Source organism: Alexandromys fortis, unplaced genomic scaffold, assembly GCF_014885135.2.
Source record: "Alexandromys fortis isolate MF-2015 unplaced genomic scaffold, M_Fortis_MF-2015_v1.1 scaffold_95, whole genome shotgun sequence".
NCBI lineage: Eukaryota > Metazoa > Chordata > Mammalia > Rodentia > Cricetidae > Alexandromys > Alexandromys fortis.
In genome coordinates, this window is record NW_026067990.1 from 85,489 (window position 1) to 91,206 (window position 5,718).

General features: G+C 37.8%; 1 pseudogene; it reads left to right on the top strand.

The window, feature by feature from the left end:
* Positions 1 to 5,306: 5,306 nt before the first annotated feature.
* Positions 5,307 to 5,403, top strand: LOC126512138 (uncharacterized; annotated as a pseudogene).
* Positions 5,404 to 5,718: the final 315 nt, after the last annotated feature.

A 5,718-nucleotide genomic window follows, 5' to 3' on the forward strand; every position in this document is an offset into this window, starting at 1 on the left:
ACATCTTTCTTTAGGTTGGGAAAGTTTTCTTCTATAATTTTATTAAATATATTTTCTGGGCCGTTGAGTTGCACCTCTTCTCCTTCTTCTACTCCAATTATTCTTAGGTTTGGTCTTTTTATTGTGTCCCATATTTCCTGAATGTTTTGTGATGAGAATTTGTTGGTTTTGCTGTTTTCTTTGATCAGTGTGTTTATTTTCTCTATGGTATCTTCAGTATCTGATATTCTTTCTTCTATCTCTTGTATTCTGTTGGTAGTACTTGTCTCTGTAGTTCCTGTTCGTTTACCCAGATTTTCCATCTCCAATCTTCCCTCGGTTTGTGTTTTCTTCATTACTTCCATTTCATTCTTCAAGTCTTGAACTGCTTCCCGTACCTGTCTGATTGCTTTTTCATGTTTCTCTTGATTTTCTTGGGTATCTTTAAGCGATTTATTCATTTCCTCTACCTTTTTGTTTGTAATCTCTAATTGTTTATGGCAGTTTTTCACCTCCTGCTTAAGGTCTTCTATTATTTTCATATAATTCACTTTTGAGTCGATTTCTTCTAATTCTTCTGGAGTAGGGTGTACAATTTTTCTTATTTCGGGATCCCTTGATTCTGGTGAAGTCATGTTGCCTTTCAGGTTGTTGGAGGAAGTCTTGCATTGGCGCCTCCCCATCTCCTCGTTCAAATGGAGCCAGGAGAGGCCTGGTATCTTGGTCCAGTCTTTGCTGTGACTGATTCTCTGGGTGTATCTCTTCAGTGTAGAAGCAGGGACCGTCCCTTCGAGCTGGAACTCCTCAGCACCCAAACATGGACGACCATCCAGATGGAACTCCTCAGGACCGCTCTGGGTGGGTTGTGGATGCAAGCCTGATGTCTCTCCTGGTGCCTGAACTGGATCTCCTTGATGCTTGGGTGGCTCGTAAACAAAGGGCCTTCCTTGCTTGCTGCAGGCAGGCTATTGGGACAAAGGAGCTATCACCCTCCCGTTTGCCCTCCTGATTCGGATTCGGTCCCAGCGCCCTAACAGGCTGAGCTGGGAGATGTTGTGTGGTCAAAGAGGGGAGGGAGTCAGACGAAGGGGGGGAGGGTTGTGAATGCAAGCTGGGAGGGATAGGAAGAGAGAGGAGGTATCGGGCAGTATAGCCCCTGAGGATAACCAGGAAGTGTAGGAGGGATGAGGAAAGTCTGAGTTCCCTGTCCTGGGCTGCTGCCGCGGTCAGAAACTCACTCACCCAAAAGATGTCTCTCCTGGTGCCCAGATCAGATCTCCTTGCTGCTTGGGTGGCTCGTAAACAAAGGGCCTCAGGCTTTGCATTTTTATATAACATAACTTAGGCATAACCCTCCTTGTTTGTAAATGAATTAGGAAGAGACCTTCCATCTTTGTGATTTGTAAATGGTTATATCTACCAAGGTGCTTCTTATACATCAGCTTAATTTATCACCTTAATTCAATTTTCTTTAAACTTACTACGTTTGAGACATATTTAATAATGGAATGGTAGAGTTGGAAGGAACCTTCACCATCAACCTCTCCTACCTCTCCAGTTTATATTCAAAAGATAATTGCATTCCAATTTGTCATCGATGTTGCTTTTGGCATGGTTACTGCAACTATCACTGGGAAAATGGAAACAGAAAGATCAAGGTCACCATCCCTCTCCCCAAGCCCATTTCATAAACAGTTTTCACTGTTTCCTTTCTGCTGCTGTGTGAGGCAGCTTATAAAGCAGGCTCTTTGTTGCCGAGGGAAGAAAAAAACCCTGGCCTCCTAGCAGTGAAGAGATTTATAAGAGCTCAAGGAAGGTCAAAAGGGTAAATTACCCTGACTTCTTTGTAATCAGCATCTTTCTGGCTCAGTACAGGATGAAGCTGATTACTTAGAAGGCAACGCTGAAGAAAAAGAAGCATAAATAACACAAAAGGAAGCCTGAACAAGTTACTGTCATCATCCCAACCATCCCTCTTACCCTAGTCTTTGTGTAGCACTCTGGTAAATGTATTTTGTTATAGTGTTTAAGCAGAATGAGTAAAGATATTTTTGAATTTATGTGAAAGAAGAAAGTGACTTTTTTCTTTTTATTTATTTATTTATTAAAGATTTCTGTCTCTTCCCCACCGCCACCTCCCCTTTCCCTCCCCCTCCCCCAATCAAGTCCCCCTCCCTAGTCAGCCCAAAGAGCAATCAGGGTTCCCTGCCCTGTGGGAAGTCCAAGGACCACCCACCTCCATCCAGGTCTAGTAAGGTGAGCATCCAAACTGCCTAGGCTCCCACAAAACCAATAGGTGCAGTAGGATCAAAAACCCATTGCCTTGTTCTTGAGGTCTCAGTAGTCCTCCTTGTCCGCTATGTTCAGCGAGACCGGTTTTAACCCAGGCTTTTTCAGACCCTAACATTTAGGCATCCTCCTGAATATTAACCTTCATCAGGCGATGAAAGGAGACAGAGAAAGTGACTTTTTAATGTATGACATATTTTTTTATTTTTAAGGGTCAAGAAAGAATATATGCATATTTTGAAAGAAGTCATTCACAGTTGAAAGAAGTTATTACAGAGCTGTAATTATTCAAGAGTCACTTCCTGTGTGGAGGAAATTAAGAAGCTTTCTACAAAGAGGTGTGCTTCTGCAATTCTTTTTCCTGCCCCTTCATTCTGTTTCCTTTCATAGATGACTAAGAGGATGTGTTAATATTTAGGCAAATCTTAGATGGACATATTTTGCTTATTTTTCACTTTCTTTCTCTGTCTTTTTTGACATTGTCTCCAACACTCTTCCCCACCCCATACCCACTTACACATGTCCAAATACACACACACACCACCACCACCACCACCACATCTTGGGACTTTCCTATCTGTAGTTAACCATACCCTAGCATTCTACACATTGTACTTCATGTGCTCTCTAGATGACAGAAAACTGTAAGAGAGGATTTTTTCTTTTATTTACCATTATGTGCCCAGTGCCAAGCATCATACCCACAAAAGATGAAGGACCTAATAAATACCATTTGAAGAAATGAGCAAATGGCTATGACATCAGTTCCTTATGGAGCTCTGCAGCTGTGATTAAAAGCCAAACTGAGAGCAATATAGTCCTAGGCACTGGATACCCTCACCTCCCCTACCCCTGACCTTTATAAGAATCTCAATCCCATCTGGTTCATTCATTCAGGATTCACATGGTTACCAAAGTCTAGACAGTTAGAAATTGGCATAGTATATATAATGAATATGTTATAGACATTTTTTTAGTAGAGCAATGTAATCGACCCCGAGGCCTATGGAATACTCCTTTCAGTATGAAATGTACATGTCTCTTTAACAAATTTAAAAATTAAAGGTAAGTTGTAACTAAACTCTAAATCTGTAATTAAATATTTGTTTCCTAACAATTGATATGTGTAATATATCACCGACATCCAAACTATATTGTTCATCCTCATTAAATCATCTAAGTTTTACAATAAATTTTTATGCTTTGTGTTTTCCATATTTTATAAAAATTTACACTTTCACTGATGGAGGTGGGTCTTATAATAATAAAGAAACTGCCTCGGCCCTCATAGGACAGAAAATTAGGTAGGCGGAGTAGACAGAAGAGAATTCTGGGAGAAAGAAGCTTAGTGAGGAGTCGCCATGATGCTCCCACTCCAGACAGACGCAGGTTAAGATCCTCTCTGGTAAGCCAGCTTGTGGGCTACACAGAATATTAGAAATGGGTTAGAACAATATGTAAGAGCTAGCCAATAAGAAACTGGACCTAGCCGGGCCAGGCAGTGTTTGAAAGAATACAGTTTCCGTGTAATTATTTCTGGGTATAAACTAGCCATGCGGGCGGCCGGGTGCCGGGGACGCAGCCCCGCCGCTCCTAATTTCAACATTTCACATACTAACCAAGTACATGTCCATATTCCAGATAGAATATTAGCTAATAATCAATATGTAAAAGAACTGTTAGCGCACTTCTTAATTAGTACTTTTCTAGATGTTTCATAATGTTTTCTAGTCATTATGAAGAAATAATTTTATCTAAAAAATCCTTAACAGTTTATTAAGAGAAAGTATATGTTTCTCATAGGCAATTTGGAATTTCATAAAAATAAGGCTTGATCAAATTAGTCAATACTTTTCTTGACAAAGCTTTCATCAATTACATAAAAATTAAGTTAAATGTATATGAATATCCTATATGATAATCACAAACAAGGAACCCTTTCTAGTGTTGCAAAGATCACTGACAACTGGTTCTCTCATTCCTTGCCTCTCTTGCTCATCAGAACTTACATCTCTGAAATTTCAGTGTTCCAGTTCTTCTTTTAAATGGTTATTCTTACTTCTAGTTTCTTTCCACCCTAGTCTACCAATTTTAAGAAAATGCAATTTCTGAATATAAACATGAACATGTCACAACTCTCTTTAAAGCTACACTACCATGTTTCCTTAATGTGGAGTTTGAAACCCTCTTGCCCGTTATTGAATTCAAGCCTGTCCTATAAATTACATTCAATCAATTGTTCTTTTATCCAATATTTACAGTTGATACTACTCGATTCAAACTTCTGGGTCTAGTTCTGTATACCTTTCACTGGATCTTGCTCATGACCACCTTTTTATTTTTCTTCTATTTTCAGTACACTCTGCACAGTTTCTTTTTACATTTACAGCTCTTCATTAATATTTGTTTTATGCATTACTTTCTGCACCACTTGAGTCTGAATTCCTTGAGAATTAGAGTCAGAGTTTCGCATAGTGTTTAATAAATATTTGTTACTTGAATGAATGAATGAGTTAATGAGTTAATTATTTTAATCTGCTGTGGAATTTAGTCAGCATTCAAAACAGTTTTTTTTTCATTTGGGAAACACTTTATTTCCATGTAGTATAATGTGTCCTCCCAAGTTTACCAGAGGCCTGGGAAAAGAAAAGAAAATAAATGAGAAATTATTTCCTGTGTGTGTTAACTTAAACCTTTGGAAGACAAATGTTACACTCCAGAAAAAAAATTAGGAATAAAAATGTTGAAAAAATATCTTTCTGTATAATAGCTATGAGTGAATTAGGCCTTTTCTTTATTTCTGAGGACAATAAAGTTATAATCCATATTTTAATTCTAAACTCTGTTCTTGCTAGTAATTACCATAGTCAAAAATAAATAAATTAATTAAATTAAAGTCTTTTATCCAGACTTCTAGACTCATTCAAAAATTAAAAACAAATGTATTTTTATTTTAATTGACTTTATTTTCATATTTTTAGTAACATCGGTTAAAATTTAAAAACAATTTTTAGTATAGTTAGAAAATAAGTTGCCAGATTCTTTTGTAGTCTGGAAACACAATTATTGGTATTTACATCTGATATGTACTTCTTTCAAAGTATGTTACAACTTTGGCGTATTACCCATCTGAGAGAAATTTAAAATAATATAAACTATTGGCTGTAGATAAAACTTATTTATGCAATTTGTAAGGCTGTAGAAATTCATTTAAAGTTTGATCCAAAAAAAGTTTGATCTATAGGCTTCCTTTAAATTGTGCAAATCACAGCTAAGGTCTTTTTTTTTAAGGTTTTTTTTTTTAAATATTTATTTATTATGTATACAATATTCTGTCTGTATGCCTGAAGGCCAGAAGAGGGCGCCAGGCATCTTTATAGATGGTTGTGAGCCACCATGTGGTTGCTGGGAATTGAACTCAGGGCCTTTGGAAGAGCAGGCAGTGCTCTT